Source organism: Ischnura elegans, chromosome 10, assembly GCF_921293095.1.
Source record: "Ischnura elegans chromosome 10, ioIscEleg1.1, whole genome shotgun sequence".
Taxonomy (NCBI): domain Eukaryota; kingdom Metazoa; phylum Arthropoda; class Insecta; order Odonata; family Coenagrionidae; genus Ischnura; species Ischnura elegans.
The window spans coordinates 16,725,047-16,739,184 of record NC_060255.1 but is presented as its reverse complement, the minus strand read 5'-3'; the positions used below and the strand labels follow the sequence as shown (position 1 = coordinate 16,739,184).

Below are 14,138 nucleotides of genomic sequence, written 5' to 3'. Positions count from 1 at the left end.
GTCACTTGGACTCTCCTGTACTACAGTACTGTACAGTACAGTACATGACACAGTTTTGAATTTGCTTCTGGACAAAAAGTTATTACGGGTGGTCAAGATAAATGGCACACCCTGTATATGTCAAACTTTATGTGTATTATCTTCTTTTTTTAAATTATATTATTGTAAAAAAACTCGTAACATTTATTTATGTAACAATATTGTATATCATTGTATTTTATATTGTTCTCATGTTTTCATTCATAGCCCTGATGATAGTTTTAAATAAACTGAAACGTTGGCAAACAACTTTTTTGCATTATATACATTTGACCTATACTCCAAGAATCATTTTACCATTAAGGTTAACTGCGTGCGTTCCATAGCTTTTAATGCATTAATGAGTTATTACCAAAATTTTTACCGAAGCGTTCGCATGAACCCTTATGGGATTATCAATGTTTTGGTCAAAGTAGGCGTGGCTTATCCTACCCAAGCACCCCCATTCCGGCCACACTGCGCTCCACGCTTGGAACCAGTGGTGCCCCCTCCAATATAGTTCATCCTCGTATTTTGACCAGTGGCGGCTCGTGAGTCAAATGCTGCGCGGGGCACACCCTCACCGTATGCGGGGCGGGCCACTGGAGGGTCAAAAGTTTTGAATATTTTGTGTATATTAGGGAGTTTTTAAGGCAATCTAAAGACCACTAATACACAAAACAATCACTAACACCAAAACACTAACAATCACTTACTCGATTAACTCAGCTAAAACTAGGTCTATTCACATTGAAACAATTTACACATGATAAGTCAACTGGTCACCAAAACAAGGTATTCTGCAACACCGAGATTATTCGGCCGCCGGCCGGTGCGGCGATGTCAACTCACTAGATACGTTGCTCTGCGCATGCTCGGGCGGCGTCCCAAGACTTCCATAAGGCACAAGCTTAGATGAGTCATAGCACCAGCAGCCCCCACCACTACCACTCTTCATATGACTGCATGGTGATGGATTGGGACGTTCTGGCCAGCGCCCCGCGGCTACAAATGCGAACTTCTCGCGCTATTTTTGCGTGTTTTTCCTACATTTTCGATGTGTGCGATTGAAAAAACAACTTCATTAATAGGTATATAGTTACAATTGAATCGGTATTTAATTTTTTTTCCTTTTTCAAATCTTTGGCTGGGGCGGCGTCCGAGAGTCCTGATGGGCAAGCCGCCGTAGGCACTGATTTTGACGAGCCAAAGCTGGCGAGTTTTTAGCCGGGGAGTGCGGGTTCACATCCGGGTGATGCCCCCGAACGCTGAAAAGTCGATTCATTTGGCACGCCACGTGCGTGAGAAAAAATCTAAGGGCGTCGGAAGGAGAACGGACGAACTCATCGACTTGAAAATGTGCGAATTTCACACGCATCAGGACAAGGCGCGAGTAAACCAACCTTTAGGAGGCTGATCACCATGTGTGTGTGTATGTGTGTGAGAGAGATTGTGCGGAGCGTGAACTAGAACCGCTTTTAAAACAAAGGAAGAATCGACTGCGGGCTCTTCCCGAGGCCTCAAACATTCCCATCGCCCGCGGCGCAGACCGAAGAAAATGATTGCTTGGGAACCGATTCGCGAAAAAAGAAACAAACCGCCGGCCGTAGGCGTGAATGCTTGGTTTCCAGCCGTGGAGTAGAATTTCCTGCCGAGCCAACGTCTGAATGAAAGTGATTCACTTTTAAGGGGGAATGAATGAAATTAATGACGTCTGTGACGGCGTGCCTGAGTCAGTATCAGAGATATTTTGTGCATGCATACTTTCTTTCATTTGTTGATTTCTTCAATTCGTACCTGGTAATGATAGAATCGAAAATAAACTTATTCATCTTCCACACAGTGTTCATTAAAAACTCCACCGGTTTCGACCTTTTCAGGTCGTTATCAAGAGTTAACAGAAGTTCTCTGTGGTAACAGAAATACCGTGTGGGATGTAACAATGTTTATTTTTGATTTTATGAGATTTTATTTAGAAATACATATCAATTCATATCAAGAGAAAATACTTTACACTCTATTTAATTACGTTAAGAAAATTCTTATGAAGTATGAAGTTTCCTTTCCTATTTCCCGACTGAAATTAAATCCTGGAAAAATCATGATCAAGGGTTACCATAGTATTAATACTCAGCCTAGTTTTGTAAAGGATATTCATGTCCTGTCCTTTTGTGGCATATCAAATTTAGGTTTACGTATTTTTATAAATGTAGTAAATCTCATTATAGTATTCAAGTGGCAAGTTTGATCGTTAAAACATTTTTGGCACTGGAATTTAAGAACAATAGTGAGACAAAACTGATATTTTCATTATGTTTTTTGAATTATTCCAATATTAATTTGAGAATTGCAGAGCTCTCCTATGTTTATTTTCCAGGATGATGCTCGTTCGAATAAAGCTTACGGAAATTAATCGTTAATTGAAAATTTAAAATTATTGAAAAGTACATTGAAGGTTTCAAAATTAGTCGTTAGTAAAGACATGTTGATATAGGTAGTAATGCTTTTGTAGATGGTCTTATCAATGTTCTACCGGTACCAATCATCAATAAATGATGTTGCGGTGACTAACTTTATTTTAATCGACTTCGTGAGCAAGCAAGTATGTACAGCAAGTTTACTTTCTTTCATTTGCTGGTTTTTTTTCTGCTTGACTTTAGTTTATAATTTTGAATCGTAATTTATTTATAAATTTATATGCCGCTGACAATAGTTAATTATTTTATGCATAATTCCTTTAGATATTCAACAAAAACTCATGGATAAAAATATCGTACATAAATGATTGTGCATTTATTTTTTTCTCATATTTATATATTTATTGTTACGAGGGTGAACAATAATTTCCGATTGAAAAATAAAAAGTAAAAAAAAAACTGACGTGATACTCTAGGAGTAATTATTTTTTTATTGCAAACCATTATTTTATACACAATTCCTTTTAGTATTAAATAATAATAACTCATGTATTAAAATATCGCACCATATTATCGCAAATATCACAGGTTATTAAGGTTTTATTTAGACATGTACCTCAATTCCCATCAAGAAACAAATTTTTTATAGTCTAATTTATTACGATCCGTAGCTTCAAGTCGCCTGTGAATAAAACTTTGGTAAATCCTAAATTATTTCATAAATAATTACTTTAAGTATTTAATAATAATAATAAAATAATAATAACAACTTATGTATGAAAATATCTCACTAAGCTACATAGATGTATAGTGGATACATGATCTATTTGTTTAACAATTAATACAGAATTACGCCGCCTTTAAAAGGGAACAATGATGATTATATAACCATATTCGGGTGATAAGGTTGACGCGAAATCAATCATAGGAGACGGTGACAGTTCCTTGAAGCGCAGTCGACGATGGGGAAAAGTGGATTGCGCGGCGCGCCATTCCTTTTTGATTGAGCCCTCTCGACCGCTCGTGGTTTGCCGACCGGAGAGAAGGCCCGCAGGCCTTTGCGATCGTGCCTCGCTATCGGATTCCAAAGATTCTTTTGCAATCCCTCGGATTTTTCGAGCGAAGGGGAGTGCTCACACACAGGAAAGTCATTCCGCTAGCCGAGTGGCGGCATACGTGTAAAGGTCGAGTCACTCGTTCTAGAGAAAAGGACGGCGGAAGTTGTGAACGCCTCCAAACTGGCGCTTAATATTGCGGATTGAAACATTTTCGTAATGCGAATTATTATTAATCAAGTATTCTATCTATTAAGGTAGGTTTGCATGGAGTACTTGAGAAGCATTGTGGCAGACTCACCTTCCTTCGTGTACTTCCCTCTAAAATTCACAGTAAAGGTACCTCACTTACTTTCTGTCTAAAAATCCTTTTCTCTTCACTTTGATAATATTATTATTTTTATTAAAGTATTTAACTAATTAAGGTAGGCTTCCATGGAGTGCTTAAGAACGATTGTAGCAGAATCACCTTCCTTTAAGTACTTCCCTCTTCAATTCACAATAAGACCTATTCCCTTTCATTCTATCAAAAAACCATATTCTCTTCCTTCCTCTCCCTCGTTTACCTAAAATTTTACCCCCGAACACTGTTTTCAGCATCCCTTCCTCGCTAAGTAATCGCTTTATCAAAACCTTCTGACTCCTTCGTATCTCATTTGAAAGCCGTCTTTCGTCAACCACCATGTCCAGAACTTCGTCGTTGCGAGCGTGAAAACAGTGAAGGATGCTGCGTTTAAACTTATAACACGACATCATACGTTTCTCGTACAAAATGAATATATTGTAGAGTAATATATTGTATTCTTATGAAAGTATTCTACCATGATCGGTACTTAAGAAGCATTCTAGTAGCCTCCCCTTCCATCATGCACTTCCCTTTTCAATTCACAATAAGACCTGCTACCTTTCATTCTACCTAAAAATCATATTCTTTTCCTTCCCCTCCCTCGTTTACCTAACATTCTTCCCTCTAACACTGTTTTCAACATCCCCTCCCCGCTCAGAACTCGCTCCATCGGTACCTTCTATCTCCTCCGTATCTCATCTAAAAGCTGCCTCTCCTCCCCCACCATGTCGAGCACTTCGTCGTCCCTCCTCCTCTTCGTCTATTTCACCCTATCCATTCTTCTCCATATCCACATCTCGAATGCCTCCTATCTTCTCTCGTCCTCCCTTCTCGTCTATGTTTCCGCACCATAAAGAACTACACTTTAGAACAGACTCTTCTATAACATATTCTTTAAACTCCAACGTATAACGATTCTCTCATCAGCTCTTTCCTGTTCATGAACGCCTCCTTTGCTAACGCAGTTTTCTTCTTCATGTTCTTACTGCTGTATCCGTTTTCTCTGATGTGCTTCCCAAATAGTTGAATTACTATACCAGCTCAAGTTTTCCCCCCTGATGATGCGCATAATCCTTCATAAATAAAGACTATGGTTCAGTGGCGTTGCCAGTGGGGATTCGGGGAGTCCGGATCCCCCCGATATATAAAACCACAATTATTTTCTTTCATAAAAGGAAAGAAAATATTGAAAAATCCTGAGTTTACAAAATATTTCTATTTAAAATAATGTTTTTTCGATTATGAAAAGTTTAAAAATAAGTTTAGAACCCTCTACTTAGTACCCGGTTTTTCGAAAATTTCCCCCCGGGTTTTGGATCCCCCCGAACAAAATTCCCGGCTACGCCATTGCTGTTGTTATTAAAAGCAATCTATTTATTAAATGAGTTAAGGTAGGTTTTGAAAGAAGCTGGCTCTCAGTGCTAGCTTTCATCTTCACAGGGCTTGATTCTCTGATTCTGATGTATTTTTATTTTGCTCAGCTTTATTCCCTCTATTCACCCGTTGTTGTTTTCTACTTCCATTCTCCATTTACCTGGCAGACTTTCCTCTGGTGTTTATATAAATTGCACTAATTCATCCTTTTAAATTATATGAAATCCAAGCGATTGTATTTAGAAATGTGGATTATCTAGAAGGAGGAATTAGTGTCATTTATATAAAGCCACCATGTCCCGACCCAAACCATCCATTAGCATTGCGTGGTTCAGTTAGGGTTATGCCCAGGTGGGTTGGGGTCGGGGCATGGTGTTTGTATGAATTACACTTATAAAAAAAAAAATAAAATAAAATAAAAGAGCATGAAAATATGTTACATCTAAATAAAATCACAAACATAATGAATGCCCACATGATCACTTTTTGTTTACATTTTTTCCATCTTTTTCCTTTTTTTAGCTTATTCTCCCGCTTTTCCGCTACAAAACTGATCATTTTCGGATTCTGGACATTGTCCTGAGTATATCAAAAGTAACAAAAATGGAAAAAAGACACGTGTCATGAAACTGCATAATTACCCATATTTCACCTCATGTCAATTAAATAATCATCTCTTAATGGAGTTACGTAGCTTTCCTTTCACCTTGTTCCCACGTCGTTAAGCACCAGAACTACATGCAGATATTTTACCTCGTCCGAATCAGTTTCTTTTTAAGCACCATATCATACGAAGCTCTATTCGTATTCATTGCGTTCGACGGTCGAAAATGGTAATGGCCGGGCCGTAAAATATAATTTTGCTTTTAACCCAGGCGTATTTCTTATCGTAATTGTGGTACATGTTTTGATAGTTAATGGCTCGGCGGATAAATCTCATTTTGCTTTTAACACATGCGTTGTTTAAGAAAAACCAGGTTGTAACTACGTAAAGTGGTTGAATTGTAATGGTGATAACTGAATTTACTGACATCGTCAATACTTAGGCGGTAAAATCTAATTTTGCTTTTGGTTCATGTGTCATTTAAGAAAGGAGAGGGTTGTAAAAATATAATGTAGTGGAATCATTATTATGGTGCCTGTCTTTACCGACATTGTTGATGCCTATGCGGTAAAACCTAATTTTGCTTTTAACTTATGCGTTATTTCAGTAAATAACCAGGTAGTAACAATTCAATTTAGCGGGATCATGATTGTAGTACCTGACTTTGCTAACATTGTTAATGCCTTGGAGGTAAAATATAATTTTTCTTATAATGCAATCGTTATTTAGGAAAGTAAGCAGGTTGCAAACCATTTAATGTAGCGGAATCATTATGATGGTACCTGACTCTACTGAAATTGTTTCTGTTTGTAACTTATTTTAAGATGTTGACGATCGAATAAAGTAAATTTTTTGATGGAATTTAAAGCCACATTCTTTAAATTTGTCGTTAATAGGAGCAGCTACGGTATGTTTCCAGTCAAAGTCGTGTTTCAGCGACGATAGTGATGACCGTCAAGGTATGAGATCATTTTCAAGGGCATTTGCGTGGGAGGAAGTCTTCGCATCGACAAATTAATGTCAATTCAAGTCCGTCGGGTGCTAAATTATGGACAGACGTTGATGTCCTCGACCGAGGCGACAATGCAGCTCGCCGGCGATAAAAACTGATAGTCCCTTTTCCCTTATAACTTCGTAAGCATTTACGTCTATTCCTGCCAATCCAGTACACGAGAAACATACGGCGAGAATCGCATTATCCTTTTGAATGACGGTTACAGGGAGGGGGATAGTTGTAAACATGACCTTGAGTCAGATATTTAGCTTTGAAATATCAGGGGGGAAATTTTCTATTGCCTCATCGTTGGTTTTTAAAGTTTCTCGTCGCATTGGTATTATTTCTGACTGGACACTTTGTCGCATGCATTCACGCTCAAGATAATTTCTTGGGCGTGGTGATTATTTTTTGTCTATTCAACCCGGAAGGGTTACTTATTGCTTGAGAAATAATCAGAATGCGTGCCTGTTGGCTCTAGCCCATTGTGAGGCAAATTTGAATTGAATTTCCCCCGTTAATTCCAGAAAAAAAACTGTCCATATGTCGCCATTATTTTCTCATATTATCAATCAAGAAATCATCTCCATTATTATATAAAATAGGTACTAAAGATGACTTCAGAACATGCCTGAATAGCTCTAAAACCTATTCACTTTCAGGACTACAGTTTCCGTCAGAAGGACCCTGTCATACCTAAACCTCCTCAACATACATCAAGCTCGTTACAACAGGTACCTAAATTCCTTCCTAATTATAGCATCCAAGTTCTGGAATTCGCTACCCCTCCCCAATAAAATGCTCCTTCATCCCGGAATCATTAAAGAGCTCATGTGTGCGAATATTTAAAACCGTAGCAATGCTGTATTGAAAGATGTAAGAATCTGTGCGTTGATGATTTTGATTTTGTTTGATTATCTGTATTCAATTAATCTTGTTTTTATGTTAAGCTTATTTCATATTGATTGTATTTGAATGAATATGTGCAGCATATCGTTTAATATTTATGCAACGGCAAAGGAAAAATAGTTGAATATATTATCTAATAGAATTTTCTTTTTTTATTAAAAATAACTCGCAAGCAATGAAAAATGGAAAACACCCCAACTTTTCCGGCTGTTGTTTCTCAATATCAACAATTGTATTTGGATAAAAATGTTCTATGTACTTAGGTTTTTGCTTATCGGTTTCCCAGAGCATCAATGAACCATTTAATTATTGAATATTTGACTAAACTTAGCACTGGCCGTGGCAATATTTGGAAGGAGGTCGTTGGATGTTAACTGAGAAAGTACTAATGCACGGTTGGATGTAAATTCATTCGTTTATGGTTTAAACAAATGAAAAACTTTGTATTTAAAAGTTACACAGCTTCTCTGAAAATGATTTACACCACTCATTTCCATAAGGCAGAATTGATACTCACCAGAGCTTAACTCCGAATTTGAGGGTATATATTTCCAAAACTGGTGTTGCGACCTGGAAGCCAAGAAGAATTTGAATTAGAAATACTTATCTATGAGTTTATTTCTGTATAAAAATTAATTTTAAATCATTAAATTCAACGATTAAAGTTAAAAAATTAATTTTTAAGACCAATTATCGTGGGGTTGAAAAACATTTTTGTATCTTATTAAATATGCCCTTTCCCTTGGGCTACAACCTTGTCGCGGTGGAAAGGCTTGCGCGTTCCTATGACCCCTAGAGCTGCGCTGGCGGGATTAATTCGCAACTATTCCCGGTAGGGCCACCCATGCCAGATAGGTCGAAGGGTAGGAGCCAGACGAAAGGTAGTCCACGTGATGGTGTCACGAGAAAAACACTGTTGGAATGGAAGTGGGAAACCCTACCAACTATCTCATCCCTGAAAACCTGGAGTTTGATGAAACTATCCTCGGATGGAATCGCGGGACCCAGCCCTTAAGGGCGGGTGTCGTAGGTGGCAGCGAGGTTGGCAAGGTCCTCGGGGTCCTTATCATGCGAAATCCTTGCAGAGACATACCATCATCATTTTTTTCAGCAGCAGCGTCCAAAGACGGGGATAAGAAGACCAAGAAGGTGGAGAAGAAGCAGGCATCGATGGATGTAGGGACGAGGAATGTGAGGACAATGATGAGGGCGGGTAAACTAGAAAATATCAAAAGGGAAATGGAGAAAGGAAGGATTAATTACTGTATTCATGAGGTCGCCCGCGTAAACCCTATCTCAGCATATTCATTCAATATTCACACCTTAGAGCAATCACGTAATAAGGTGCCTTAGGGGGCTGCACAGTGAACAAAAGTATTACCAACATTGAAACCCCAACTTCAGCATTGTTATACAAAATGTAGGCCAATCTCGCTGGCGCCGCGCCGCGGGGGTAAAGTCCTCGCCTGCCAAACCGAAGGTCGCGGGTTCGTCGCCTGGGTAGGTTACTCCTTCCCCGAGCGTGGGCGTTTATGATTGTAAATCGTTAATGAATGTTAGAATTCCGGAATGTAAAGGCCTTTTAATGTGATGTTTTCGGGGAGGTTAAGATAAATAAATGGAATGGAAAAGGTTAGTAAAAGAATTACTTATAAATATACCTCAAGCAAATCTTAATATTCACCTTCTTTGTGGGTAAACAATAAAAATGTATGGTACTTTTTCACAAAAAAATTGTGTTTGATTGTTAAAAATTGTTTCAAATTGTGCGAAAAAGCACCATACATTTTTATTGTTTTACAATGGATTTTCACAAAGTTACGCAATCGAAACAATCGAGTTTTTTCTTTTTGGGTGTTACATTCTACAAGATAAATATTCCGATCTAAATCAAGAACGATGATCCAACACAATCGTCGCTGTCAGCCAATCAGAGACTCGTTTGGGATTACGTGATCATTGACTTTGCCATTTCAATCTCAGCCCAATGCTCAGTAGCCTATTATCTCTCTTGTGTACGTTTACTCTTGAGTTTCACACTCAAGAATATCACAAGAATAGTTCCCGGGCTGGTTGTTTATAATTACTCGGCCTCCTTGAAGTCACAGCTTGAAGGCATTTGAGCTCTCGGCGCTGGACTAGTCCGCGAAGCGTAGACCATTCGGTCACGCACAAAGACCCCCACGGTTTATGGCCCCGTGGGGTTACATAGACGATGGCTTTTCCCGCTTCCCTTCGAGGAAACGCCGATAAAACCCGAGACATATAATGCTGGCGTGTGTGCTTTTCTTCTTTTTTTTCCCTTCTTCTTCTTCTTACCTGGAATGTTGCTTTGAGTTAAGGAGACAGGAGACGCCGATGGACCGTAATCTTTCCCTTAACCTTTTCCACTCCCTTCAAACTACACTTCCGTCCCGCTAGTGAATGCAAACGCGTCAAATCCAATGGATTGATAGTTTTCGCGTGGGAAGCTTCATTCCGTCAGCTTGCACATTGTCAACGCCCTCCTGGTCCGGCTAAGGAAAAGAAAGGCTGGCCTCCGTCTCGCCTTGACGGCATTGGACTGGAACCAACCCTTTTAACGGCTAGCGTTATCGGTATTTAAGTGGAAGCATCACTCCCGATCTTTTTGAATTATTTATCTGTTTCAAACGCATGCCATCAGCAACGTAAGATTCCAAAGGCTGTCTATTGCTGTCGACTAGTTGCAATAGCTATTGTGACTATTTCAAGACGAAGTACTTGTCTAGAAATAGTCGCGGATAGTCGTCGAAACTAGCCGACTGAAATTACCGGTTTGTGGAGCTGTGCTTTGTCATATTTACTTAGTCTATTACTTATTTCCACTAAGTAACACTAAAATCAGTTGATTTAAACCAACGCCGTTAAACCCATGCCTCCAAAAAATTAAGATTAAGAAAACTGTTTAATGCTCTCGACTATTTACATTAGATATTGCGTCATTTTCAAGAAAAACTCTTTGTCATGAAATAGTCGCCTAAACTAGTTGATAGAAATGAACGGTTTTTGAAACCGTTCTTTGTCGTGTTTACTTTGAGTATCACTTCTTTCCACTAAGTAACACCAAAATAAGGTGATATAATTCATACTATCAGCTTTTAATTTCAAGGTAGATAAAGTAGTCGCACGTCAACGTTTGCCTTTATCTGAAATTTAATAATTTTCCCTCAGTTTTTGTCTCGTTTGTAAAATTATAAGGTTTGATGCACAGGCAAAAGTTGTCAAAGATATGCGCTATATAGCCTGAAAATTTCAAGATGATAAGGATAAATTTTAAACGAGTAAGACGTCACAAAAAAGACCAGGCAAAAGGGCGTCAAAGGTTCTCTTAAAAAGCCTATAACCTCGTCGAAAAGCGTCGCTGCTCATCATCGCAATGACCCTTTTTCTGGAATAAAAGCTGGCGCTGGTGTACTTAAGATTTTCAGCATTTTATAACAAAAATATGTGACGGTAAATTATTGACAGAAATTTTTCTGTTCATTGTTGATATTGAGAAAACAACACCCCGTGCCGTGTGCCGTAAACTAGCGTGTTTCCATTTTTCATTGCTTTTGTATTTTTTTCTGCCTGCATGCACATATATGATTATTTTTAACGGGATGTCCTATTTTACTTTGCTACCTTGAAAGAGAAATTACTCTTCTTATTCGCGTGTTAAATTTCATGCAATTGCGTGTAAAAACTTTACGCAAAAATAAACGTTACTATTCCATACATTATACATAAAAAGCTCTACAGGTTTCGACCTTTTCAGAAATCAAGAGCTAAAAATGAGATAGAAGGGCTCCTCCTTTTTACCTCTTTATAATGACCTGAAAAGTTCGAAACCGGTAGAGTTTTAAAAAATAAATACTGTGTGGAATATATGAAAGTCTATTTTCGAATCTATCTTGTCACCATTCCACGAAGTTAACTTGTAAATCATTGATTAGTTAACGCAAAATCTTCAATTGCGCATAGAGGCCTCGGTGCCCATAAAGTCCTCGCCTGCCAAACCAAAGGGACGGGTTCGATTCCCGCGCGGGTAAGTTACCCTCATCTAGGGCGTGGATGTTTGTAGACGTTTGATTGCTAAATTTTATCATTAGCCCCAATGTAAAGGCCGAACAGTGCGGTTTTCGGTGGTATGGAAATAAATAGATTCCATATCTTCACGTTTCATATTCACAAGCATGTCTCTTTTGGAAAAACATTGACGCACGTGTAAATAATTTAATCCGCAAGCCACGGGAAAAACTTTCCGATAGCCAGGAAGAGGTCAGGTTCAACAATTTAACCTTAAAAAAAACTCTTCGGAGGGCTGTCTAAAATTGAAAAATGCTGAAACGGCTAATATGAAAGGATGAAAAAAAGATAAAAAGGAATGGAGGAGAGTCGCTGGCGTTCGCCGACGAAAAATCCCGTCTGTGGACTTAATTACAGGCGTCTGTTCTCCTCTCCTGCGGTTTTATAACACGCCCTCCCACTCTCCGGTTCTCGGTATAACTAACGCGCGCTCGCTCGAGAAACGCACGGTGTGTGGCGCCTTCCTCGGAATCCCACTTGCCGTTAAAAACCAGCAGAGTTGAGAATCGAAATCGGTCGATCGTTTGTCTCTAAAAATTCTAAAACAAAATTAAAACATTTGACCGTGTGGGCGGGTTGAATGATAAAAGACGAAAATTGTAAGTTAAAAGGTGAATATGAACAATACTTCCTTTTCCAACATAATCTTTTAAAAGATGAAGAGCACAACAGAGTATATGACGAAAGTAATAACACCCTATGGATGATAAAGTCAAATACGTAATGGGCTAACTTCATTTTTAATGTGGCTGTGGAACTTAGTCAAATGACTTCGTATCATGACAGCAAACATTATGTTGAATTGGAAATTGAAAAAGTGTTCCCATTGTTATTCCACAGGTTTCGTTACCAAGTTCAGTCGGCTTCAATGCTTGAAATGATATTTTAAAGGGATAGCCCTCATTATTCTTCGAATGATGGTCGGTAAAAAAATGACGACAGTTCGTTAAAGTCAATTGAAAGGAGATATTAAACGGTGGAGCTGTACAAACGTTTCTTTTCGACTTCGAAAACAAAAAAATGGTAGGTATAACGGTTCAGGATCAACAACTTAACAGTTATTTAGGTATCAGCATAAGTCTGATTCTGTGGAGCTTTTCCATAACGAAAATAAGAAAGAAAATAAGAGTGGTGCACAATAGCCGAAATTTGTGAGGGAATAAACTATAAAAGTTTCTTTTTAAATATCTCTTCCTGCGAAAAAAAGTAAAAATAACCTCGAACAGACACTAATTTTCATCCTGCTATTGATCAACTCAGTTACGTTAAGTCTACTGGTAACCTTAGACTCATACGCATCTAATTTTCGTACATTGTCATGATTTATAAACGATACTATGCGTTGAAAACTTAGTCGGACCAATTAAGTATCAGTGGATTTTTTGTTGTTAGTATGCATTTCTAAAAATGTCACTACTTTATTAAACTAATAATATAAGGTTAACATGGCTGGTAGCAAAATTATTCATTCATTTAAATCATTTATAATATCATAAATGAGAAGTGTCTGTTTCTCGAGCGAAGAAAATTGAATTTAGAGAGATAATTTAGATGCATTAAGAATGAACTTAAATTTGATGAATAGGGTAGGCAGATGAAGACAGCCAATGAGTAATATGGAATAGAATTTGGGGGATACCAAAGGAATATTGGAGAATTACAATAATTGGTGAGAAGTCTTCTTTGAGATGATGTAGAGGATGATGGCAGTCATAAACTCCTTCGGATTTGCTCCCAGAATTGACCGCGAAAGCTAGAGTAACATCGTAGAATACGCATCTGGAACCGAAAAATTTAATGCGTAATATAAGCAGGTTTCAATAGTGGCAATAGGGTTGTGGGATAATGTGAAGAGAAGGAGACTACAAAGAACTATAAAGGCTATTCCAATTTGAGTTCGTATTTTACATCAATATATTAGTGAGAAGTATCAACTGTGTTGATAACGTCATATTAAATAATTTACGGTGCTAAAATTATTGAAACGAAAAACTTTAATTCAATAGAATAGAATAAGAAGAATAAGGTAATCGACCATATAATGCAAAATATATGTCGTCCTTATTTTGAAGCTGTTTTTGTTGCTTTTTTCTGTTACCAATGTACTTCTTCGTAAAGAACCTGTGCCCAAAATTACATATAAATATTTTCAAAGAAATGAATTATTCCCAACAACATTAATTAAAGATGCTCTGCTGATAAACGACGAAAATACTGTAATTTTCGCCTGAAGAATTTTTCGTTGCCGTGTTGAAGAACGGTAACAACATGCCATGGAAATTTTGTTTAACCTTTTCGTTGCCATGGTGACGAACGGTAGCAACATGCCATG

General features: G+C 38.0%; 1 protein-coding gene across 1 annotated transcript in view; it reads right to left on the bottom strand.

Moving 5' to 3' along the window:
* Nucleotides 1-14,138, bottom strand: part of LOC124167039 — a 196,846-nt gene that overhangs the window by 94,484 nt on the left and 88,224 nt on the right. The window contains exon 2 of the mRNA XM_046544810.1: nt 8,235-8,287. The gene's annotated coding sequence lies outside the window, so the exon portion shown is untranslated. The remainder of the gene's footprint in view (nt 1-8,234; nt 8,288-14,138) is intronic.